Here is a 26060-nt window from a genome sequence, read left to right as displayed (position 1 = left end):
AAAAAAACTATAAAGTTTACGTTTTTTTTCCGTAATTCATCAGATGAGCGTGATAACGGAAGGTGCGCTGAACCGCGGCGCGTAGGAACGGGCGGTGAAATAAGCGCGCCAAAAAAACTATAAAGTTTACGTTTTTTTCCGTAATTCATCAGATGAGCGTGATAACGGAAGGTGCGCTGAACCGCGGCGCGTAGGAACGGGCGGTGAAATAAGCGCGCCAAAAAAACTATAAAGTTTACGTTTTTTTCCATAATTCATTAGATGAGCGTGATAACGGAAGCTGCGCTGAACGGCGGCGCGTAGGAAAAGGCAGTGAAATAAGCGCGCCAAAAAAACTATAAAGTTTACGTTTTTTTTCCGTAATTTATCAGATGAGCGTGATAACGAACGCAGCCCTTAACGGCGGCGTCAGAGCGACTTTTTTTTGTTGCAGATTGAATTTTAAGTGCTTTTGCTATCATCAAACCTGTAGCCAGCTCTAATCCTCATTGAGCTATTCCAAGGGTGAGGGCTGGCTAAGGGTCGCCCTGGAGGCACCTGTAGCCAGCTCTCATCCTCATTGAGCTGCTCCAAGGGTGAGGGCTGGCTAGGGGTCGCCCTGGAGGCACCTGTAGCCAGCTCTCATCCTCATTGAGCTGCTCCAAGGGTGAGGGCTGGCTAGGGGTCGCCCTGGAGGCACCTGTAGCCAGCTCTCATCCTCATTGAGCTGCTCCAAGGGTGAGGGCTGGCTACGGGTCGCCCTGGAGGCACCTGTAGCCAGCTCTCATCCTCATTGAGCTGCTCCAAGGGTGAGGGCTGGCTAGGGGTCGCCCTGGAGGCACCTGTAGCCAGCTCTCATCCTCATTGAGCTGCTCCAAGGGTGAGGGCTGGCTAGGGGTCGCCCTGGAGGCACCTGTAGCCAGCTCTCATCCTCATTGAGCTGCTCCAAGGGTGAGGGCTGGCTAGGGGTCGCCCTGGAGGCACCTGTAGCCAGCTCTCATCCTCATTGAGCTGCTCCAAGGGTGAGGGCTGGCTAGGGGTCGCCCTGGAGGCACCTGTAGCCAGCTCTCATCCTCATTGAGCTGCTCCAAGGGTGAGGGCTGGCTAGGGGTCGCCCTGGAGGCACCTGTAGCCAGCTCTCATCCTCATTGAGCTATTCGAAGGGTGAGGGCTGGCTACGTGTCGCCCTGGAGGCACCTGTAGCCAACTCTCATCCTCATTGAGCGTGATAACGGACGCTGCGCTGAACGGCGGCGCATAGGAACGGGCGGTGAAATAAGCGCGCCAAAAAAACTATAAAGTTTACGTTTTTTTTCCGTAATTCATCAGATGAGGGTGATAACGGACGCTGTGCTGAACGGCGGCGCGTAGGAACGGGCGGTGAAATAAGCGCGCCAAAAAAACTATAAAATTTACGTTTTTTTTCCGTAATTCATCAGATGAGCGTGATAACGGAAGCTGCGCTGAACGGCGGCGCGTAGGAACGGGCGGTGAAATAAGCGCGCCAAAAAAGCTATAAAGTGTACGTTTTTTTTCCATAATTCATTAGATGAGCGTGATAACGGAAGCTGTGTTGAACGGCGGCGCGTAGGAACGGGCGGTGAAATAAGCGCGCCAAAAAAACTATAAAGTTTACGTTTTTTTTCCGTAATTCATCAGATGAGCGTGATAACGGACGCTGCGCTGAATGGCGGCGCGTAGGAACGGGCGGTGAAATAAGCGCGCCAAAAAAACTATAAAGTTTACGTTTTTTTCCGTAATTCATCAGATGAGCGTGATAACGGATGCTGTGCTGAACGGCGGCACGTAGGAACGGGCGGTGAAATAAGTGCGCCAAAAAAACGATAAAGTTAACGTTTTTTTTCTGTAATTTATCAGATGAGCGTGATAACGGACGCAGCCCTTAACGGCGGCGTCAGAGCGACTTTTTTTTGTTGCAGATTGAATTTTAAGTGCTTTTGGTATCATCAAACCTGTAGCCAGCTCTCATCCTCATTGAGCTATTCCAAGGGTGAGGGCTGGCTAGGGGTCGCCCTGGAGGCACCTGTAGCCAGCTCTCATCCTCATTGAGCTGCTCCAAGGGTGAGGGCTGGCTAGGGGTCGCCCTGGAGGCACCTGTAGCCAGCTCTCATCCTCATTGAGGTGCTCCAAGGGTGAGGGCTGGCTAGGGGTCGCCCTGGAGGCACCTGTAGCCAGCTCTCATCCTCATTGAGCTGCTCCAAGGGTGAGGGCTGGCTAGGGGTCGCCCTGGAGGCACCTGTAGCCAGCTCTCATCCTCATTGAGCTGCTCCAAGGGTGAGGGCTGGCTAGGGGTCGCCCTGGAGGCACCTGTAGCCAGCTCTCATCCTCATTGAGCTGCTCCAAGGGTGAGGGCTGGCTAGGGGTCGCCCTGGAGGCACCTGTAGCCAGCTCTCATCCTCATTGAGCTGCTCCAAGGGTGAGGGCTGGCTAGGGGTCGCCCTGGAGGCACCTGTAGCCAGCTCTCATCCTCATTGAGCTGCTCCAAGGGTGAGGGCTGGCTAGGGGTCGCCCTGGAGGCACCTGTAGCCAGCTCTCATCCTCATTGAGCTGCTCCAAGGGTGAGGGCTGGCTAGGGGTCGCCCTGGAGGCACCTGTAGCCAGCTCTCATCCTCATTGAGCTGCTCCAAGGGTGAGGGCTGGCTAGGGGTCGCCCTGGAGGCACCTGTAGCCAGCTCTCATCCTCATTGAGCTGCTCCAAGGGTGAGGGCTGGCTAGGGGTCGCCCTGGAGGCACCTGTAGCCAGCTCTCATCCTCATTGAGCTATTCCAAGGGTGAGAGCTGGCTACGTGTCGCCCTGGAGGCACTTGTAGCCAGCTCTCATCCTCATTGAGCGTGATAACGGACGCTGCGCTGAACGGCGGCGCATAGGAACGGGCGGTGAAATAAGCGCGCCAAAAAAACTATAAAGTTTACGTTTTTTTTCCGTAATTCATCAGATGAGGGTGATAACGGACGCTGCGCTGAACGGCGGCGCGTAGGAACGGGCGGTGAAATAAGCGCGCCAAAAAAACTATAAAGTTTACGTTTTTTTTCCGTAATTCATCAGATGAGCGTGATAACGGACGCTGCGCTGAATGGCGGCGCGTAGGAACGGGCGGTGAAATAAGCGCGCCAAAAAAACTATAAAGTTTACGTTTTTTTTCCGTAATTCATCAGATAAGCGTGATAACGGATGCTGTGCTGAACGGCGGCACGTAGGAACGGGCGATGAAATAAGTGCGCCAAAAAAACGATAAAGTTTTTGTTTTTTTTCTGTAATTTATCAGATCAGCGTGATAACGGACGCAGCCCTTAACGGCGGCGTCAGAGCGACTTTATTTTGTTGCAGATTGAATTTTAAGTGCTTTTGCTATCATCAAACCTGTAGCCAGCTCTCATCCTCATTGAGCTATTCCAAGGGTGAGGGCTGGCTAAGGGTCGCCCTGGAGGCACCTGTAGCCAGCTCTCATCCTCATTGAGCTGCTCCAAGGGTGAGGGCTGGCTAGGGGTCGCCCTGGAGGCACCTGTAGCCAGCTCTCATCCTCATTGAGCTGCTCCAAGGGTGAGGGCTGGCTAGGGGTCGCCCTGGAGGCACCTGTAGCCAGCTCTCATCCTCATTGAGCTGCTCCAAGGGTGAGGGCTGGCTAGGGGTCGCCCTGGAGGCACCTGTAGCCAGCTCTCATCCTCATTGAGCTGCTCCAAGGGTGAGGGCTGGCTAGGGGTCGCCCTGGAGGCACCTGTAGCCAGCTCTCATCCTCATTGAGCTGCTCCAAGGGTGAGGGCTGGCTAGGGGTCGCCCTGGAGGCACCTGTAGCCAGCTCTCATCCTCATTGAGCTGCTCCAAGGGTGAGGGCTGGCTAGGGGTCGCCCTGGAGGCACCTGTAGCCAGCTCTCATCCTCATTGAGCTATTCCAAGGGTGAGGGCTGGCTACGTGTCGCCCTGGAGGCCCTTGTAGCCAGCTCTCATCCTCATTGAGCGTGATAACGGACGCTGCGCTGAACGGCGGCGCATAGGAACGGGCGGTGAAATAAGCGCGCCAAAAAAACTATAAAGTTTACGTTTTTTTTCCGTAATTCATCAGATGAGGGTGATAACGGACGCTGCACTGAACGGCGGCGCGTAGGAACGGGCGGTGAAATAAGCGCGCCAAAAAAACTATAAAGTTTACGTTTTTTTTCCGTAATTCATCAGATGAGCGTGATAACGGACGCTGCGCTGAATGGCGGCGCGTAGGAACGGGCGGTGAAATAAGCGCGCCAAAAAACTATAAAGTTTACGTTTTTTTTCCGTAATTCATCAGATGAGCGTGATAACGGATGCTGTGCTGAACGGCGGCACGTAGGAACGGGCGATGAAATAAGTGCGCCAAAAAAACTATAAAGTTTACGTTTTTTTTCCGTAATTCATCAGATGAGCGTGATAACGGATGCTGTGCTGAACGGCAGCACGTAGGAACGGGCGATGAAATAAGTGCGCCAAAAAAACGATAAAGTTTACGTTTTTTTTCTGTAATTTATCAGATCAGCGTGATAACGGACGCAGCCCTTAACGGCGGCGTCAGAGCGACTTTATTTTGTTGCATTTGAATTTTAAGTGCTTTTGCTATCATCAAACCTGTAGCCAGCTCTCATCCTCATTGAGCTATTCCAAGGGTGAGGGCTGGCTAAGGGTCGCCCTGGAGGCACCTGTAGCCAGCTCTCATCCTCATTGAGCTGCTCCAAGGGTGAGGGCTGGCTAGGGGTCGCCCTGGAGGCACCTGTAGCCAGCTCTCATCCTCATTGAGCTGCTCCAAGGGTGAGGGCTGGCTACGGGTCGCCCTGGAGGCACCTGTAGCCAGCTCTCATCCTCATTGAGCTGCTCCAAGGGTGAGGGCTGGCTAGGGTTCGCCCTGGAGGCACCTGTAGCCAGCTCTCATCCTCATTGAGCTGCTCCAAGGGTGAGGGCTGGCTAGGGGTCGCCCTGGAGGCACCTGTAGCCAGCTCTCATCCTCATTGAGCTATTCCAAGGGTGAGGGCTGGCTACGTGTCGCCCTGGAGGCACTTGTAGCCAGCTCTCATCCTCATTGAGCGTGATAACGGACGCTGCGCTGAACGGCGGCGCATAGGAACGGGCGGTGAAATAAGCGCGCCAAAAAAACTATAAAGTTTACGTTTTTTTTCCGTAATTCATCAGATGAGGGTGATAACGGACGCTGCGCTGAACGGCGGCGCGTAGGAACGGGCGGTGAAATAAGCGCGCCAAAAAAACTATAAAGTTTACGTTTTTTTTCCGTAATTCATCAGATGAGCGTGATAACGGACGCTGCGCTGAATGGCGGCGCGTAGGAACGGGCGGTGAAATAAGCGCGCCAAAAAAACTATAAAGTTTACGTTTTTTTTCCGTAATTCATCAGATGAGCGTGATAACGGATGCTGTGCTGAACGGCGGCACGTAGGAACGGGCGATGAAATAAGTGCGCCAAAAAAACGATAAAGTTTACGTTTTTTTTCTGTAATTTATCAGATCACCGTGATAACGGACGCAGCCCTTAACGGCGGCGTCAGAGCGACTTTTTTTTGTTGCAGATTGAATTTTAAGTGCTTTTGCTATCATCAAACCTGTAGCCAGCTCTCATCCTCATTGAGCTATTCCAAGGGTGAGGGCTGGCTAAGGGTCGCCCTGGAGGCACCTGTAGCCAGCTCTCATCCTCATTGAGCTGCTCCAAGGGTGAGGGCTGGCTAGGGGTCGCCCTGGAGGCACCTGTAGCCAGCTCTCATCCTCATTGAGCTGCTCCAAGGGTGAGGGCTGGCTAGGGGTCGCCCTGGAGGCACCTGTAGCCAGCTCTCATCCTCATTGAGCTGCTCCAAGGGTGAGGGCTGGCTACGGGTCGCCCTGGAGGCACCTGTAGCCAGCTCTCATCCTCATTGAGCTGCTCCAAGGGTGAGGGCTGGCTAGGGGTCGCCCTGGAGGCACCTGTAGCCAGCTCTCATCCTCATTGAGCTGCTCCAAGGGTGAGGGCTGGCTAGGGGTCGCCCTGGAGGCACCTGTAGCCAGCTCTCATCCTCATTGAGCTGCTCCAAGGGTGAGGGCTGGCTAGGGGTCGCCCTGGAGGCACCTGTAGCCAGCTCTCATCCTCATTGAGCTGCTCCAAGGGTGAGGGCTGGCTAGGGGTCGCCCTGGAGGCACCTGTAGCCAGCTCTCATCCTCATTGAGCTGCTCCAAGGGTGAGGGCTGGCTAGGGGTCGCCCTGGAGGCACCTGTAGCCAGCTCTCATCCTCATTGAGCTGCTCCAAGGGTGAGGGCTGGCTAGGGGTCGCCCTGGAGGCACCTGTAGCCAGCTCTCATCCTCATTGAGCTGCTCCAAGGGTGAGGGCTGGCTAGGGGTCGCCCTGGAGGCACCTGTAGCCAGCTCTCATCCTCATTGAGCTACTCCAAGGGTGAGGGCTGGCTAGGGGTCGCCCTGGAGGCACCTGTAGCCAGCTCTCATCCTCATTGAGCTGCTCCAAGGGTGAGGGCTGGCTAGGGGTCGCCCTGGAGGCACCTGTAGCCAGCTCTCATCCTCATTGAGCTATTCCAAGGGTGAGGGCTGGCTACGTGTCGCCCTGGAGGCACTTGTAGCCAGCTCTCATCCTCATTGAGCGTGATAACGGACGCTGCGCTGAACGGCGGCGCATAGGAACGGGCGGTGAAATAAGCGCGCCAAAAAAACTATAAAGTTTACGTTTTTTTTCCGTAATTCATCAGATGAGGGTGATAACGGACGCTGCGCTGAACGGCGGCGCGTAGGAACGGGCGGTGAAATAAGCGCGCCAAAAAAACTATAAAGTTTACGTTTTTTTTCCGTAATTCATCAGATGAGCGTGATAACGGACGCTGCGCTGAATGGCGGCGCGTAGGAACGGGCGGTGAAATAAGCGCGCCAAAAAACTATAAAGTTTACGTTTTTTTTCCGTAATTCATCAGATGAGCGTGATAACGGATGCTGTGCTGAACGGCGGCACGTAGGAACGGGCGATGAAATAAGTGCGCCAAAAAAACTATAAAGTTTACGTTTTTTTTCCGTAATTCATCAGATGAGCGTGATAACGGATGCTGTGCTGAACGGCGGCACGTAGGAACGGGCGATGAAATAAGTGCGCCAAAAAAACGATAAAGTTTACGTTTTTTTTCTGTAATTTATCAGATCAGCGTGATAACGGACGCAGCCCTTAACGGCGGCGTCAGAGCGACTTTATTTTGTTGCATTTGAATTTTAAGTGCTTTTGCTATCATCAAACCTGTAGCCAGCTCTCATCCTCATTGAGCTATTCCAAGGGTGAGGGCTGGCTAAGGGTCGCCCTGGAGGCACCTGTAGCCAGCTCTCATCCTCATTGAGCTGCTCCAAGGGTGAGGGCTGGCTAGGGGTCGCCCTGGAGGCACCTGTAGCCAGCTCTCATCCTCATTGAGCTGCTCCAAGGGTGAGGGCTGGCTACGGGTCGCCCTGGAGGCACCTGTAGCCAGCTCTCATCCTCATTGAGCTGCTCCAAGGGTGAGGGCTGGCTAGGGTTCGCCCTGGAGGCACCTGTAGCCAGCTCTCATCCTCATTGAGCTGCTCCAAGGGTGAGGGCTGGCTAGGGGTCGCCCTGGAGGCACCTGTAGCCAGCTCTCATCCTCATTGAGCTATTCCAAGGGTGAGGGCTGGCTACGTGTCGCCCTGGAGGCACTTGTAGCCAGCTCTCATCCTCATTGAGCGTGATAACGGACGCTGCGCTGAACGGCGGCGCATAGGAACGGGCGGTGAAATAAGCGCGCCAAAAAAACTATAAAGTTTACGTTTTTTTTCCGTAATTCATCAGATGAGGGTGATAACGGACGCTGCGCTGAACGGCGGCGCGTAGGAACGGGCGGTGAAATAAGCGCGCCAAAAAAACTATAAAGTTTACGTTTTTTTTCCGTAATTCATCAGATGAGCGTGATAACGGACGCTGCGCTGAATGGCGGCGCGTAGGAACGGGCGGTGAAATAAGCGCGCCAAAAAAACTATAAAGTTTACGTTTTTTTTCCGTAATTCATCAGATGAGCGTGATAACGGATGCTGTGCTGAACGGCGGCACGTAGGAACGGGCGATGAAATAAGTGCGCCAAAAAAACGATAAAGTTTACGTTTTTTTTCTGTAATTTATCAGATCACCGTGATAACGGACGCAGCCCTTAACGGCGGCGTCAGAGCGACTTTTTTTTGTTGCAGATTGAATTTTAAGTGCTTTTGCTATCATCAAACCTGTAGCCAGCTCTCATCCTCATTGAGCTATTCCAAGGGTGAGGGCTGGCTAAGGGTCGCCCTGGAGGCACCTGTAGCCAGCTCTCATCCTCATTGAGCTGCTCCAAGGGTGAGGGCTGGCTAGGGGTCGCCCTGGAGGCACCTGTAGCCAGCTCTCATCCTCATTGAGCTGCTCCAAGGGTGAGGGCTGGCTAGGGGTCGCCCTGGAGGCACCTGTAGCCAGCTCTCATCCTCATTGAGCTGCTCCAAGGGTGAGGGCTGGCTACGGGTCGCCCTGGAGGCACCTGTAGCCAGCTCTCATCCTCATTGAGCTGCTCCAAGGGTGAGGGCTGGCTAGGGGTCGCCCTGGAGGCACCTGTAGCCAGCTCTCATCCTCATTGAGCTGCTCCAAGGGTGAGGGCTGGCTAGGGGTCGCCCTGGAGGCACCTGTAGCCAGCTCTCATCCTCATTGAGCTGCTCCAAGGGTGAGGGCTGGCTAGGGGTCGCCCTGGAGGCACCTGTAGCCAGCTCTCATCCTCATTGAGCTGCTCCAAGGGTGAGGGCTGGCTAGGGGTCGCCCTGGAGGCACCTGTAGCCAGCTCTCATCCTCATTGAGCTGCTCCAAGGGTGAGGGCTGGCTAGGGGTCGCCCTGGAGGCACCTGTAGCCAGCTGTCATCCTCATTGAGCTGCTCCAAGGGTGAGGGCTGGCTAGGGGTCGCCCTGGAGGCACCTGTAGCCAGCTCTCATCCTCATTGAGCTATTCGAAGGGTGAGGGCTGGCTACGTGTCGCCCTGGAGGCACCTGTAGCCAACTCTCATCCTCATTGAGCGTGATAACGGACGCTGCGCTGAACGGCGGCGCATAGGAACGGGCGGTGAAATAAGCGCGCCAAAAAAACTATAAAGTTTACGTTTTTTTTCCGTAATTCATCAGATGAGGGTGATAACGGACGCTGCGCTGAACGGCGGCGCGTAGGAACGGGCGGTGAAATAAGCGCGCCAAAAAAACTATAAAATTTACGTTTTTTTTCCGTAATTCATTAGATGAGCGTGATAACGGAAGCTGCGCTAAACGGCGGCGCGTAGGAACGGGCGGTGAAATAAGCGCGCCAAAAAAGCTATAAAGTGTACGTTTTTTTTCCATAATTCATTAGATGAGCGTGATAACGGAAGCTGCGTTGAACGGCGGCGCGTAGGAACGGGCGGTGAAATAAGCGCGCCAAAAAAACTATAAAGTTTACGTTTTTTTCCGTAATTCATCAGATGAGCGTGATAACGGACGCTGCGCTGAATGGCGGCGCGTAGGAACGGGCGGTGAAATAAGCGCGCCAAAAAAACTATAAAGTTTACGTTTTTTTTCCGTAATTCATCAGATGAGCGTGATAACGGATGCTGTGCTGAACGGCGGCACGTAGGAACGGGCGGTGAAATAAGTGCGCCAAAAAAACGATAAAGTTTACGTTTTTTTTCTGTAATTTATCAGATGAGCGTGATAACGGACGCAGCCCTTAACGGCGGCGTCAGAGCGACTTTTTTTTGTTGCAGATTGAATTTTAAGTGCTTTTGGTATCATCAAACCTGTAGCCAGCTCTCATCCTCATTGAGCTATTCCAAGGGTGAGGGCTGGCTAGGGGTCGCCATGGAGGCACCTGTAGCCAGCTCTCATCCTCATTGAGCTGCTCCAAGGGTGAGGGCTGGCTAGGGGTCGCCCTGGAGGCACCTGTAGCCAGCTCTCATACTCATTGAGGTGCTCCAAGGGTGAGGGCTGGCTAGGGGTCGCCCTGGAGGCACCTGTAGCCAGCTCTCATCCTCATTGAGCTGCTCCAAGGGTGAGGGCTGGCTAGGGGTCGCCCTGGAGGCACCTGTAGCCAGCTCTCATCCTCATTGAGCTGCTCCAAGGGTGAGGGCTGGCTAGGCGTCGCCCTGGAGGCACCTGTAGCCAGCTCTCATCCTAATTGAGCTGCTCCAAGGGTGAGGGCTGGCTAGGGGTCGCCCTGGAGGCACCTGTAGCCAGCTCTCATCCTCATTGAGCTGCTCCAAGGGTGAGGTCTGGCTACGGGTCGCCCTGGAGGCACCTGTAGCCAGCTCTCATCCTCATTGAGCTGCTCCAAGGGTGAGGGCTGGCTAGGGGTCGCCCTGGAGGCACCTGTAGCCAGCTCTCATCCTCATTGAGCTGCTCCAAGGGTGAGGGCTGGCTAGGGGTCGCCCTGGAGGCACCTGTAGCCAGCTCTCATCCTCATTGAGCTGCTCCAAGGGTGAGGGCTGGCTAGGGGTCGCCCTGGAGGCACCTGTAGCCAGCTCTCATCCTCATTGAGCTATTCCAAGGGTGAGGGCTGGCTACGTGTCGCCCTGGAGGCACTTGTAGCCAGCTCTCATCCTCATTGAGCGTGATAACGGACGCTGCGCTGAACGGCGGCGCATAGGAACGGGCGGTGAAATAAGCGCGCCAAAAAAACTATAAAGTTTACATTTTTTTTCCGTAATTCATCAGATGAGGGTGATAACGGACGCTGCGCTGAACGGCGGCGCGTAGGAACGGGCGGTGAAATAAGTGCGCCAAAAAAACTATAAAGTTTACGTTTTTTTTCCGTAATTCATCAGATGAGCGTGATAACGGACGCTGCGCTGAATGGCGGCGCGTAGGAACGGGCGGTGAAATAAGCGCGCAAAAAATCTATAAAGTTTACGTTTTTTTTCCGTAATTCATCAGATGAGCGTGATAACGGATGCTGTGCTGAACGGCGGCACGTAGGAACGGGCGATGAAATAAGTGCGCCAAAAAAACTATAAAGTTTACGTTTTTTTTCCGTAATTCATCAGATGAGCGTGATAACGGATGCTGTGCTGAACGGCGGCATGTAGGAACGGGCGATGAAATAAGTGCGCCAAAAAAACGATAAAGTTTACGTTTTTTTTCTGTAATTTATCAGATCAGCGTGATAACGGACGCAGCCCTTAACGGCGGCGTCAGAGCGACTTTATTTTGTTGCAGATTGAATTTTAAGTGCTTTTGCTATCATCAAACCTGTAGCCAGCTCTCATCCTCATTGAGCTATTCCAAGGGTGAGGGCTGGCTAAGGGTCGCCCTGGAGGCACCTGTAGCCAGCTCTCATCCTCATTGAGCTGCTCCAAGGGTGAGGGCTGGCTAGGGGTCGCCCTGGAGGCACCTGTAGCCAGCTCTCATCCTCATTGAGCTGCTCCAAGGGTGAGGGCTGGCTAGGGGTCGCCCTGGAGGCACCTGTAGCCAGCTCTCATCCTCATTGAGCTGTTCCAAGGGTGAGGGCTGGCTACGGGTCGCCCTGGAGGCACCTGTAGCCAGCTCTCATCCTCATTGAGCTGCTCCAAGGGTGAGGGCTGGCTAGGGGTCGCCCTGGAGGCACCTGTAGCCAGCTCTCATCCTCATTGAGCTGCTCCAAGGGTGAGGGCTGGCTAGGGGTCGCCCTGGAGGCACCTGTAGCCAGCTCTCATCCTCATTGAGCTGCTCCAAGGGTGAGGGCTGGCTAGGGGTCGCCCTGGAGGCACCTGTAGCCAGCTCTCATCCTCATTGAGCTGCTCCAAGGGTGAGGGCTGGCTAGGGGTCGCCCTGGAGGCACCTGTAGCCAGCTCTCATCCTCATTGAGCTGCTCCAAGGGTGAGGGCTGGCTAGGGGTCGCCCTGGAGGCACCTGTAGCCAGCTCTCATCCTCATTGAGCTGCTCCAAGGGTGAGGGCTGGCTAGGGGTCGCCCTGGAGGCACCTGTAGCCAGCTCTCATCCTCATTGAGCTGCTCCAAGGGTGAGGGCTGGCTAGGGGTCGCCCTGGAGGCACCTGTAGCCAGCTGTCATCCTCATTGAGCTGCTCCAAGGGTGAGGGCTGGCTAGGGGTCGCCCTGGAGGCACCTGTAGCCAGCTCTCATCCTCATTGAGCTATTCGAAGGGTGAGGGCTGGCTACGTGTCGCCCTGGAGGCACCTGTAGCCAACTCTCATCCTCATTGAGCGTGATAACGGACGCTGCGCTGAACGGCGGCGCATAGGAACGGGCGGTGAAATAAGCGCGCCAAAAAAACTATAAAGTTTACGTTTTTTTTCCGTAATTCATCAGATGAGGGTGATAACGGACGCTGCGCTGAACGGCGGCGCGTAGGAACGGGCGGTGAAATAAGCGCGCCAAAAAAACTATAAAATTTACGTTTTTTTTCCGTAATTCATTAGATGAGCGTGATAACGGAAGCTGCGCTAAACGGCGGCGCGTAGGAACGGGCGGTGAAATAAGCGCGCCAAAAAAGCTATAAAGTGTACGTTTTTTTTCCATAATTCATTAGATGAGCGTGATAACGGAAGCTGCGTTGAACGGCGGCGCGTAGGAACGGGCGGTGAAATAAGCGCGCCAAAAAAACTATAAAGTTTACGTTTTTTTCCGTAATTCATCAGATGAGCGTGATAACGGACGCTGCGCTGAATGGCGGCGCGTAGGAACGGGCGGTGAAATAAGCGCGCCAAAAAAACTATAAAGTTTACGTTTTTTTTCCGTAATTCATCAGATGAGCGTGATAACGGATGCTGTGCTGAACGGCGGCACGTAGGAACGGGCGGTGAAATAAGTGCGCCAAAAAAACGATAAAGTTTACGTTTTTTTTCTGTAATTTATCAGATGAGCGTGATAACGGACGCAGCCCTTAACGGCGGCGTCAGAGCGACTTTTTTTTGTTGCAGATTGAATTTTAAGTGCTTTTGGTATCATCAAACCTGTAGCCAGCTCTCATCCTCATTGAGCTATTCCAAGGGTGAGGGCTGGCTAGGGGTCGCCATGGAGGCACCTGTAGCCAGCTCTCATCCTCATTGAGCTGCTCCAAGGGTGAGGGCTGGCTAGGGGTCGCCCTGGAGGCACCTGTAGCCAGCTCTCATACTCATTGAGGTGCTCCAAGGGTGAGGGCTGGCTAGGGGTCGCCCTGGAGGCACCTGTAGCCAGCTCTCATCCTCATTGAGCTGCTCCAAGGGTGAGGGCTGGCTAGGGGTCGCCCTGGAGGCACCTGTAGCCAGCTCTCATCCTCATTGAGCTGCTCCAAGGGTGAGGGCTGGCTAGGCGTCGCCCTGGAGGCACCTGTAGCCAGCTCTCATCCTAATTGAGCTGCTCCAAGGGTGAGGGCTGGCTAGGGGTCGCCCTGGAGGCACCTGTAGCCAGCTCTCATCCTCATTGAGCTGCTCCAAGGGTGAGGTCTGGCTACGGGTCGCCCTGGAGGCACCTGTAGCCAGCTCTCATCCTCATTGAGCTGCTCCAAGGGTGAGGGCTGGCTAGGGGTCGCCCTGGAGGCACCTGTAGCCAGCTCTCATCCTCATTGAGCTGCTCCAAGGGTGAGGGCTGGCTAGGGGTCGCCCTGGAGGCACCTGTAGCCAGCTCTCATCCTCATTGAGCTGCTCCAAGGGTGAGGGCTGGCTAGGGGTCGCCCTGGAGGCACCTGTAGCCAGCTCTCATCCTCATTGAGCTATTCCAAGGGTGAGGGCTGGCTACGTGTCGCCCTGGAGGCACTTGTAGCCAGCTCTCATCCTCATTGAGCGTGATAACGGACGCTGCGCTGAACGGCGGCGCATAGGAACGGGCGGTGAAATAAGCGCGCCAAAAAAACTATAAAGTTTACATTTTTTTTCCGTAATTCATCAGATGAGGGTGATAACGGACGCTGCGCTGAACGGCGGCGCGTAGGAACGGGCGGTGAAATAAGTGCGCCAAAAAAACTATAAAGTTTACGTTTTTTTTCCGTAATTCATCAGATGAGCGTGATAACGGACGCTGCGCTGAATGGCGGCGCGTAGGAACGGGCGGTGAAATAAGCGCGCAAAAAATCTATAAAGTTTACGTTTTTTTTCCGTAATTCATCAGATGAGCGTGATAACGGATGCTGTGCTGAACGGCGGCACGTAGGAACGGGCGATGAAATAAGTGCGCCAAAAAAACTATAAAGTTTACGTTTTTTTTCCGTAATTCATCAGATGAGCGTGATAACGGATGCTGTGCTGAACGGCGGCATGTAGGAACGGGCGATGAAATAAGTGCGCCAAAAAAACGATAAAGTTTACGTTTTTTTTCTGTAATTTATCAGATCAGCGTGATAACGGACGCAGCCCTTAACGGCGGCGTCAGAGCGACTTTATTTTGTTGCAGATTGAATTTTAAGTGCTTTTGCTATCATCAAACCTGTAGCCAGCTCTCATCCTCATTGAGCTATTCCAAGGGTGAGGGCTGGCTAAGGGTCGCCCTGGAGGCACCTGTAGCCAGCTCTCATCCTCATTGAGCTGCTCCAAGGGTGAGGGCTGGCTAGGGGTCGCCCTGGAGGCACCTGTAGCCAGCTCTCATCCTCATTGAGCTGCTCCAAGGGTGAGGGCTGGCTAGGGGTCGCCCTGGAGGCACCTGTAGCCAGCTCTCATCCTCATTGAGCTGTTCCAAGGGTGAGGGCTGGCTACGGGTCGCCCTGGAGGCACCTGTAGCCAGCTCTCATCCTCATTGAGCTGCTCCAAGGGTGAGGGCTGGCTAGGGGTCGCCCTGGAGGCACCTGTAGCCAGCTCTCATCCTCATTGAGCTGCTCCAAGGGTGAGGGCTGGCTAGGGGTCGCCCTGGAGGCACCTGTAGCCAGCTCTCATCCTCATTGAGCTGCTCCAAGGGTGAGGGCTGGCTAGGGGTCGCCCTGGAGGCACCTGTAGCCAGCTCTCATCCTCATTGAGCTGCTCCAAGGGTGAGGGCTGGCTAGGGGTCGCCCTGGAGGCACCTGTAGCCAGCTCTCATCCTCATTGAGCTGCTCCAAGGGTGAGGGCTGGCTAGGGGTCGCCCTGGAGGCACCTGTAGCCAGCTCTCATCCTCATTGAGCTATTCGAAGGGTGAGGGCTGGCTACGTGTCGCCCTGGAGGCACCTGTAGCCAACTCTCATCCTCATTGAGCGTGATAACGGACGCTGCGCTGAACGGCGGCGCATAGGAACGGGCGGTGAAATAAGCGCGCCAAAAAAACTATAAAGTTTACGTTTTTTTTCCGTAATTCATCAGATGAGGGTGATAACGGACGCTGCGCTGAACGGCGGCGCGTAGGAACGGGCGGTGAAATAAGCGCGCCAAAAAAACTATAAAATTTACGTTTTTTTTCCGTAATTCATCAGATGAGCGTGATAACGGAAGCTGCGCTAAACGGCGGCGCGTAGGAACGGGCGGTGAAATAAGCGCGCCAAAAAAGCTATAAAGTGTACGTTTTTTTTCCATAATTCATTAGATGAGCGTGATAACGGAAGCTGCGTTGAACGGCGGCGCGTAGGAACGGGCGGTGAAATAAGCGCGCCAAAAAAACTATAAAGTTTACGTTTTTTTCCGTAATTCATCAGATGAGCGTGATAACGGACGCTGCGCTGAATGGCGGCGCGTAGGAACGGGCGGTGAAATAAGCGCGCCAAAAAAACTATAAAGTTTACGTTTTTTTTCCGTAATTCATCAGATGAGCGTGATAACGGATGCTGTGCTGAACGGCGGCACGTAGGAACGGGCGGTGAAATAAGTGCGCCAAAAAAACGATAAAGTTTACGTTTTTTTTCTGTAATTTATCAGATGAGCGTGATAACGGACGCAGCCCTTAACGGCGGCGTCAGAGCGACTTTTTTTTGTTGCAGATTGAATTTTAAGTGCTTTTGGTATCATCAAACCTGTAGCCAGCTCTCATCCTCATTGAGCTATTCCAAGGGTGAGGGCTGGCTAGGGGTCGCCATGGAGGCACCTGTAGCCAGCTCTCATCCTCATTGAGCTGCTCCAAGGGTGAGGGCTGGCTAGGGGTCGCCCTGGAGGCACCTGTAGCCAGCTCTCATACTCATTGAGGTGCTCCAAGGGTGAGGGCTGGCTAGGGGTCGCCCTGGAGGCACCTGTAGCCAGCTCTCATCCTCATTGAGCTGCTCCAAGGGTGAGGGCTGGCTAGGGGTCGCCCTGGAGGCACCTGTAGCCAGCTCTCATCCTCATTGAGCTGCTCCAAGGGTGAGGGCTGGCTAGGCGTCGCCCTGGAGGCACCTGTAGCCAGCTCTCATCCTCATTGAGCTGCTCCAAGGGTGAGGGCTGGCTAGGGGTCGCCCTGGAGGCACCTGTAGCCAGCTCTCATCCTCATTGAGCTGCTCCAAGGGTGAGGTCTGGCTACGGGTCGCCCTGGAGGCACCTGTAGCCAGCTCTCATCCTCATTGAGCTGCTCCAAGGGTGAGGGCTGGCTAGGGGTCGCCCTGGAGGCACCTGTAGCCAGCTCTCATCCTCATTGAGCTGCTCCAAGGGTGAGGGCTGGCTAGGGGTCGCCCTGGAGGCACCTGTAGCCAGCTCTCATCCTCATTGAGCTGCTCCAAGGGTGAGGGCTGGCTAGGGGTCGCCCTGGAGGCACCTGTAGCCAGCTCTCATCCTCATTGAGCTATTCCAAGGGTGAGGGCTGGCTACGTGTTGCCCTGGAGGCACTTGTAGCCAGCTCTCATCCTCATTGAGCGTGATAACGGACGCTGCGCTGAACGGCGGCGCATAGGAACGGGCGGTGAAATAAGCGCGCCAAAAAAACTATAAAGTTTACATTTTTTTTCCGTAATTCATCAGATGAGGGTGATAACGGACGCTGCGCTGAACGGCGGCGCGTAGGAACGGGCGGTGAAATAAGTGCGCCAAAAAAACTATAAAGTTTACGTTTTTTTTCCGTAATTCATCAGATGAGCGTGATAACGGACGCTGCGCTGAATGGCGGCGCGTAGGAACGGGCGGTGAAATAAGCGCGCAAAAAATCTATAAAGTTTACGTTTTTTTTCCGTAATTCATCAGATGAGCGTGATAACGGATGCTGTGCTGAACGGCGGCACGTAGGAACGGGCGATGAAATAAGTGCGCCAAAAAAACTATAAAGTTTACGTTTTTTTTCCGTAATTCATCAGATGAGCGTGATAACGGATGCTGTGCTGAACGGCGGCACGTAGGAACGGGCGATGAAATAAGTGCGCCAAAAAAACTATAAAGTTTACGTTTTTTTTCCGTAATTCATCAGATGAGCGTGATAACGGATGCTGTGCTGAACGGCGGCACGTAGGAACGGGCGATGAAATAAGTGCGCCAAAAAAACGATAAAGTTTACGTTTTTTTTCTGTAATTTATCAGATCAGCGTGATAACGGACGCAGCCCTTAACGGCGGCGTCAGAGCGACTTTATTTTGTTGCAGATTGAATTTTAAGTGCTTTTGCTATCATCAAACCTGTAGCCAGCTCTCATCCTCATTGAGCTATTCCAAGGGTGAGGGCTGGCTAAGGGTCGCCCTGGAGGCACCTGTAGCCAGCTCTCATCCTCATTGAGCTGCTCCAAGGGTGAGGGCTGGCTAGGGGTCGCCCTGGAGGCACCTGTAGCCAGCTCTCATCCTCATTGAGCTGCTCCAAGGGTGAGGGCTGGCTAGGGGTCGCCCTGGAGGCACCTGTAGCCAGCTCTCATCCTCATTGAGCTGTTCCAAGGGTGAGGGCTGGCTACGGGTCGCCCTGGAGGCACCTGTAGCCAGCTCTCATCCTCATTGAGCTGCTCCAAGGGTGAGGGCTGGCTAGGGGTCGCCCTGGAGGCACCTGTAGCCAGCTCTCATCCTCTTTGAGCTGCTCCAAGGGTGAGGGCTGGCTAGGGGTTGCCCTGGAGGCACCTGTAGCCAGCTCTCATCCTCATTGAGCTGCTCCAAGGGTGAGGGCTGGCTAGGGTTCGCCCTCGAAGCACCTGTAGCCAGCTCTCATCCTCATTGAGCTGCTCCAAGGGTGAGGGCTGGCTAGGAGTCGCCCTGGAGGCACCTGTAGCCAGCTCTCATCCTCATTGAGCTATTCCAAGGGTGAGGGCTGGCTACGTGTCGCCCTGGAGGCACTTGTAGCCAGCTCTCATCCTCATTGAGCGTGATAACGGACGCTGCGCTGAACGGCGGCGCATAGGAACGGGCGGTGAAATAAGCGCGCCAAAAAAAACTATAAAGTTTACGTTTTTTTTCCGTAATTCATCAGATGAGGGTGATAACGGACGCTGCGCTGAACGGCGGTGCGTAGGAACGGGCGGTGAAATAAGCGCGCCAAAAAAACTATAAAGTTTACGTTTTTTTTCCGTAATTCATCAGATGAGCGTGATAACGGACGCTGCGCTGAATGGCGGCGCGTAGGAACGGGCGGTGAAATAAGCGCGCCAAAAAAACTATAAAGTTTACGTTTTTTTTACCGTAAATCATCAGATGAGCGTGATAACGGATGCTGTGCTGAACGGCGGCACGTAGGAACGGGCGATGAAATAAGTGCGCCAAAAAAACGATAAAGTTTACGTTTTTTTTCTGTAATTTATCAGATCACCGTGATAACGGACGCAGCCCTTAACGGCGGCGTCAGAGCGACTTTTTTTTGTTGCAGATTGAATTTTAAGTGCTTTTGCTATCATCAAACCTGTAGCCAGCTCTCATCCTCATTGAGCTGTTCCAAGGGTGAGGGCTGGCTAAGGGTCGCCCTGGAGGCACCTGTAGCCAGCTCTCATCCTCATTGAGCTGCTCCAAGGGTGAGGGCTGGCTAGGGGTCGCCCTGGAGGCACCTGTAGCCAGCTCTCATCCTCATTGAGCTGCTCCAAGGGTGAGGGCTGGCTAAGGGTCGCCCTGGAGGCACCTGTAGCCAGCTCTCATCCTCATTGAGCTGCTCCAAGGGTGAGGGCTGGCTACGGGTCACCCTGGAGGCACCTGTAGCCAGCTCTCATCCTCATTGAGCTGCTCCAAGGGTGAGGGCTGGCTAGGGGTCGCCCTGGAGGCACCTGTAGCCAGCTCTCATCCTCATTGAGCTGCTCCAAGGGTGAGGGCTGGCTAGGGGTCGCCCTGGAGGCACCTGTAGCCAGCTCTCATCCTCATTGAGCTGCTCCAAGGGTGAGGGCTGGCTAGGGGTCGCCCTGGAGGCACCTGTAGCCAGCTCTCATCCTCATTGAGCTGCTCCAAGGGTGAGGGCTGGCTAGGGGTCGCCCTGGAGGCACCTGTAGCCAGCTCTCATCCTCATTGAGCTGCTCCAAGGGTGAGGGCTGGCTACGGGTCGCCCTGGAGGCACCTGTAGCCAGCTCTCATCCTCATTGAGCTGCTCCAAGGGTGAGGGCTGGCTAGGGGTCGCCCTGGAGGCACCTGTAGCCAGCTCTCATCCTCATTGAGCTGCTCCAAGGGTGATGGCTGGCTAGGGGTCGCCCTGGAGGCACCTGTAGCCAGCTCTCATCCTCATTGAGCTGCTCCAAGGGTGAGGGCTGGCTAGGGGTCGCCCTGGAGGCACCTGTAGCCAGCTCTCATCCTCATTGAGCTGCTCCAAGGGTGAGGGCTGGCTAGGGGTCGCCCTGGAGGCACCTGTAGCCAGCTCTCATCCTCATTGAGCTGCTCCAAGGGTGAGGGCTGGCTTGGGGTCGCCCTGGAGGCACCTGTAGCCAGCTCTCATCCTCATTGAGCTGCTCCAAGGGTGAGGGCTGGCTAGGGGTCGCCCTGGAGACACCTGTAGCCAGCTCTCATCCTCATTGAGCTATTCGAAGGGTGAGGGCTGGCTACGTGTCGCCCTGGAGGCACCTGTAGCCAACTCTCATCCTCATTGAGCGTGATAACGGACGCTGCGCTGAACGGCGGCGCATAGGAACGGGCGGTGAAATAAGCGTGCCAAAAAAACTATAAAGTTTACGTTTTTTTTCGTAATTCATCAGATGAGGGTGATAACGGACGCTTCGCTGAACGGCGGCGCGTAGAAACGGGCGGTGAAATAAGCGCGCCAAAAAAACTATAAAATTTAGGTTTTTTTTCCGTAATTCATCAGATGAGCGTGATAACGGACGCTGCGCTGAATGGCGGCGCGTAGGAACGGGCGGTGAAATAAGCGCGCCAAAAAAACTATAAAGTTTACGTTTTTTTTCCGTAAATCATCAGATGAGCGTGATAACGGATGCTGTGCTGAACGGCGGCACGTAGGAACGGGCGATGAAATAAGTGCGCCAAAAAAACGATAAAGTTTACGTTTTTTTTCTGTAATTGATCAGATCACCGTGATAACGGACGCAGCCCTTAACGGCGGCGTCAGAGCGACTTTTTTTTGTTGCAGATTGAATTTTAAGTGCTTTTGCTATCATCAAACCTGTAGCCAGCTCTCATCCTCATTGAGCTATTCCAAGGGTGAGGGCTGGCTAAGGGTCGCCCTGGAGGCACCTGTAGCCAGCTCTCATCCTCATTGAGCTGCTCCAAGGGTGAGGGCTGGCTAGGGGTCGCCCTGGAGGCACCTGTAGCCAGCTCTCATCCTCATTGAGCTGCTCCAAGGGTGAGGGCTGGCTAGGGGTCGCCCTGGAGGCACCTGTAGCCAGCTCTCATCCTCATTGAGCTGCTCCAAGGGTGAGGGCTGGCTAGGGGTCGCCCTGGAGGCACCTGTAGCCAGCTCTCATCCTCATTGAGCTGCTCCAAGGGTGAGGGCTGGCTAGGGGTCGCCCTGGAGGCACCTGTAGCCAGCTCTCATCCTCATTGAGCTGCTCCAAGGCTGAGGGCTGGCTAGGGGTCGCCCTGGAGGCACCTGTAGCCAGCTCTCATCCTCATTGAGCTGCTCCAAGGGTGAGGGCTGGCTAGGGGTCGCCCTGGAGGCACCTGTAGCCAGCTCTCATCCTCATTGAGCTGCTCCAAGGGTGAGGGCTGGCTAGGGGTCGCCCTGGAGGCACCTGTAGCCAGCTCTCATCCTCATTGAGCTGCTCCAAGGGTGAGGGCTGGCTTGGGGTCGCCCTGGAGGCACCTGTAGCCAGCTCTCATCCTCATTGAGCTGCTCCAAGGGTGAGGGCTGGCTAGGGGTCGCCCTGGAGGCACCTGTAGCCAGCTCTCATCCTCATTGAGCTGCTCCAAGGGTGAGAGCTGGCTAGGGGTCGCCCTGGAGGCACCTGTAGCCAGCTCTCATCCTCATTGAGCTGCTCCAAGGGTGAGGGCTGGCTAGGGGTCGCCCTGGAGGCACCTGTAGCCAGCTCTCATCCTCATTGAGCTGCTCCAAGGGTGAGGGCTGGCTAGGGGTCGCCCTGGAGGCACCTGTAGCCAGCTCTCATCCTCATTGAGCTGCTCCAAGGGTGAGGGCTGGCTAGGGGTCGCCCTGGAGGCACCTGTAGCCAGCTCTCATCCTCATTGAGCTGCTCCAAGGGTGAGGGCTGGCTAGGGGTCGCCCTGGAGGCACCTGTAGCCAGCTCTCATCCTCATTGAGCTGCTCCAAGGGTGAGGGCTGGCTAGGGGTCGCCCTGGAGACACCTGTAGCCAGCTCTCATCCTCATTGAGCTATTCGAAGGGTGAGGGCTGGCTACGTGTCGCCCTGGAGGCACCTGTAGCCAACTCTCATCCTCATTGAGCGTGATAACGGACGCTGCGCTGAACGGCGGCGCATAGGAACGGGCGGTGAAATAAGCGCGCCAAAAAAACTATAAAGTTTACGTTTTTTTTCGTAATTCATCAGATGAGGGTGATAACGGACGCTGCGCTGAACGGCGGCGCGTAGGAACGGGCGGTGAAATAAGCGCGCCAAAAAAACTATAAAATTTACGTTTTTTTTCCGTAATTCATCAGATGAGCGTGATAACGGAAGCTGCGCTGAACGGCGGCGCGTAGGAACGGGCGGTGAAATAAGCGCGCCAAAAAAGCTATAAAGTGTACGTTTTTTTTCCATAATTCATTAGATGAGCGTGATAACGGAAGCTGCGTTGAACGGCGGCGCGTAGGAACGGGCGGTGAAATAAGCGCGCCAAAAAAACTATAAAGTTTACGTTTTTTTTCCGTAATTCATCAGATGAGCGTGATAACGGACGCTGCGCTGAATGGCGGCGCGTAGGAACGGGCGGTGAAATAAGCGCGCCAAAAAAACTATAAAGTTTACGTTTTTTTTCCGTAATTCATCAGATGAGCGTGATAACGGATGCTGTGCTGAACGACGGCACGTAGGAACGGGCGGTGAAATAAGTGCGCCAAAAAAACGATAAAGTTTACGTTTTTTTTCTGTAATTTATCAGATGAGCGTGATAACGGACGCAGCCCTTAACGGCGGCGTCAGAGCGACTTTTTTTTGTTGCAGATTGAATTTTAAGTGCTTTTGGTATCATCAAACCTGTAGCCAGCTCTCATCCTCATTGAGCTATTCCAAGGGTGAGGGCTGGCTAGGGGTCGCCCTGGAGGCACCTGTAGCCAGCTCTCATCCTCACTGAGCTGCTCCAAGGGTGAGGGCTGGCTAGGGGTCGCCCTGGAGGCACCTGTAGCCAGCTCTCATCCTCATTGAGCTGCTCCAAGGGTGAGGGCTGGCTAGGGGTCGCCCTGGAGGCACCTGTAGCCAGCTCTCATCCTCATTGAGCTGCTCCAAGGGTGAGGGCTGGCTAGGGGTCGCCCTGGAGGCACCTGTAGCCAGCTCTCATCCTCATTGAGCTGCTCCAAGGGTGAAGGCTGGCTAGGGGTCGCCCTGGAGGCACCTGTAGCCAGCTCTCATCCTCATTGAGCTGCTCCAAGCGTGAGGGCTGGCTAGGGGTCGCCCTGGAGGCACCTGTAGCCAGCTCTCATCCTCATTGAGCTGCTCCAAGGGTGAGGGCTGGCTAGGGGTCGCCCTGGAGGCACCTGTAGGCAGCTCTCATCCTCATTGAGCTGCTCCAAGGGTGAAGGCTGGCTAGGGGTCGCCATGGAGGCACCTGTAGCCAGCTCTCATCCTCATTGAGCTGCTCCAAGGGTGAGGGCTGGCTAGGGGTCGCCCTGGAGGCACCTGTAGCCAGCTCTCATCCTCATTGAGCTGCTCCAAGGGTGAGGGCTGGCTAGGGGTCGTCCTGGAGGCACCTGTAGCCAGCTCTCATCCTCATTGAGCTGCTCCAAGGGTGAGGGCTGGCTAGGGGTCGCCCTGGAGGCACCTGTAGCCAGCTCTCATCCTCATTGAGCTGCTCCAAGGGTGAGGGCTGGCTAGGGGTCGCCCTGGAGGCACCTGTAGCCAGCTCTCATCCTCATTGAGCTGCTCCAAGGGTGAGGGCTGGCTAGGGGTCGCCCTGGAGGCACCTGTAGCCAGCTCTCATCCTCATTGAGCTGCTCCAAGGGTGAGGGCTGGCTAGGGGTCGCCCTGGAGGCACCTGTAGCCAGCTCTCATCCTCATTGAGCTGCTCCAAGGGTGAGGGCTGGCTAGGGGTCGCCCTGGAGGCACCTGTAGCCAGCTCTCATCATCATTGAGCTATTCCAAGGGTGAGGGCTGGCTACGTGTCGCCCTGGAGGCACTTGTAGCCAGCTCTCATCCTCATTGAGCGTGATAACGGACGCTGCGCTGAACGGCGGCGCATAGGAACGGGCGGTGAAATAAGCGCGACAAAAAAAACTATAAAGTTTACGTTTTTTTTCCGTAATTCATCAGATGAGGGTGATAACGGACGCTGCGCTGAACGGCGGCGCGTAGGAACGGGCGGTGAAATAAGCGCGCCAAAAAAACTATAAAGTTTACGTTTTTTTTCCGTAATTCATCAGATGAGCATGATAACGGACGCTGCGCTGAATGGCGGCGCGTAGGAACGGGCGGTGAAATAAGCGCGCCAAAAAAACTATAAAGTTTACTTTTTTTTTCCGTAATTCATCAGATGAGCGTGATAACGGATGCTGTGCTGAACGGCGACACGTAGGAACGGGCGATGAAATAAGTGCGCCAAAAAAACGATAAAGTTTACGTTATTTTTCTGTAATTTATCAGATCAGCGTGATAACGGACGCAGCCCTTAACGGCGGCATCAGAGCGACTTTTTTTTGTTGTAGATTGAATTTTAAGTGCTTTTGCTATCATCAAACCTGTAGCCAGCTCTCATCCTCATTGAGCTATTCCAAGGGTGAGGGCTGGCTAAGGGTCGCCCTGGAGGCACCTGTAGCCAGCTCTCATCCTCATTGAGCTGCTCCAAGGGTGAGGGCTGGCTAGGGGTCGCCCTGGAGGCACCTGTAGCCAGCTCTCATCCTCACTTGAGCTGCTCCAAGGGTGAGGGCTGGCTAGGGGTCGCCCTGGAGGCACCTGTAGCCAGCTCTCATCCTCATTGAGCTGCTCCAAGGGTGAGGGCTGGCTAGGGGTCGCCCTGGAGGCACCTGTAGCCAGCTCTCATCCTCATTGAGCTGCTCCAAGGGTGAGGGCTGGCTAGGGGTCGCCCTGGAGGCACCTGTAGCCAGCTCTCATCCTCATTGAGCTGCTCCAAGGGTGAGGGCTGGCTAGGGGTCGCCCTGGAGGCACCTGTAGCCAGCTCTCATCCTCATTGAGCTGCTCCAAGGGTGAGGGCTGGCTAGGGGTCGCCCTGGAGGCACCTGTAGCCAGCTCTCATCCTCATTGAGCTGCTCCAAGGGTGAGGGCTGGCTAGGGGTCGCCCTGGAGGCACCGGTAGCCAGCTCTCATCCTCATTGAGCTGCTCCAAGGGTGAGGGCTGGCTAGGGGTCGCCCTGGAGGCACCTGTAGCCAGCTCTCATCTTCATTGAGCTGCTCCAAGGGTGAGGGCTGGCTAGGGGTCGCCCTGGAGGCACCTGTAGCCAGCTCTCATCCTCATTGAGCTGCTCCAAGGGTGAGGGCTGGCTACGGGTCGCCCTGGAGGCACCTGTAGCCAGCTCTCATCCTCATTGAGCTGCTCCAAGGGTGAGGGCTGGCTAGGGGTCGCCCTGGAGGCACCTGTAGCCAGCTCTCATCCTCATTGAGCTGCTCCAAGGGGGAGGGCTGGCTAGGGGTCGCCCTGGAGGCACCTGTAGCCAGCTCTCATCCTCATTGAGCTGCTCCAAGGGGGAGGGCTGGCTAGGGGTCGCCCTGGAGGCACCTGTAGCCAGCTCTCATCCTCATTGAGCTGCTCCAAGGGGGAGGGCTGGCTAGGGGTCGCCCTGGAGGCACCTGTAGCCAGCTCTCATCCTCATTGAGCTGCTCCAAGGGTGAGGGCTGGCTAGGGGTCGCCCTGGAGGCACCTGTAGCCAGCTCTCATCCTCATTGAGCTGCTCCAAGGGTGAGGGCTGGCTAGGGGTCGCCCTGGAGGCACCTGTAGCCAGCTCTCATCCTCATTGAGCTGCTCCAAGGGTGAGGGCTGGCTAGGGGTCGCCCTGGAGACACCTGTAGCCAGCTCTCATCCTCATTGAGCTATTCGAAGAGTGAGGGCTGGCTACGTGTCGCCCTGGAGGCACCTGTAGCCAACTCTCATCCTCATTGAGCGTGATAACGGACGCTGCGCTGAACGGCGGCGCATAGGAACGGGCGGTGAAATAAGCGCGCCAAAAAAACTATAAAGTTTACGTTTTTTTTCGTAATTCATCAGATGAGGGTGATAACGGACGCTGCGCTGAACGGCGGCGCGTAGGAACGGGCGGTGAAATAAGCGCGCCAAAAAAACTATAAAATTTACGTTTTTTTTCCGTAATTCATCAGATGAGCGTGATAACGGAAGCTGCGCTGAACGGCGGCGCGTAGGAACGGGCGGTGAAATAAGCGCGCCAAAAAAGCTATAAAGTGTACGTTTTTTTTCCATAATTCATTAGATGAGCGTGATAACGGAAGCTGCGTTGAACGGCGGCGCGTAGGAACGGGCGGTGAAATAAGCGTGCCAAAAAAACTATAAAGTTTACGTTTTTTTTCCGTAATTCATCAGATGAGCGTGATAACGGACGCTGCGCTGAATGGCGGCGCGTAGGAACGGGCGGTGAAATAAGCGCGCCAAAAAAACTATAAAGTTTACGTTTTTTTTCCGTAATTCATCAGATGAGCGTGATAACGGATGCTGTGCTGAACGGCGGCACGTAGGAACGGGCGGTGAAATAAGTGCGCCAAAAAAACGATAAAGTTTACTTTTTTTTCTGTAATTTATCAGATGAGCGTGATAACGGACGCAGCCCTTAACGGCGGCGTCAGAGCGACTTTT

Source organism: Phyllobates terribilis, unplaced genomic scaffold (genome assembly GCF_046119375.1).
Source record: "Phyllobates terribilis strain yellow unplaced genomic scaffold, ASM4611937v1 Scaffold_131__1_contigs__length_4997060, whole genome shotgun sequence".
In the NCBI taxonomy this organism is placed as follows: Eukaryota; Metazoa; Chordata; class Amphibia; order Anura; family Dendrobatidae; genus Phyllobates; species Phyllobates terribilis.
This window is presented reverse-complemented; position numbering follows the sequence as displayed.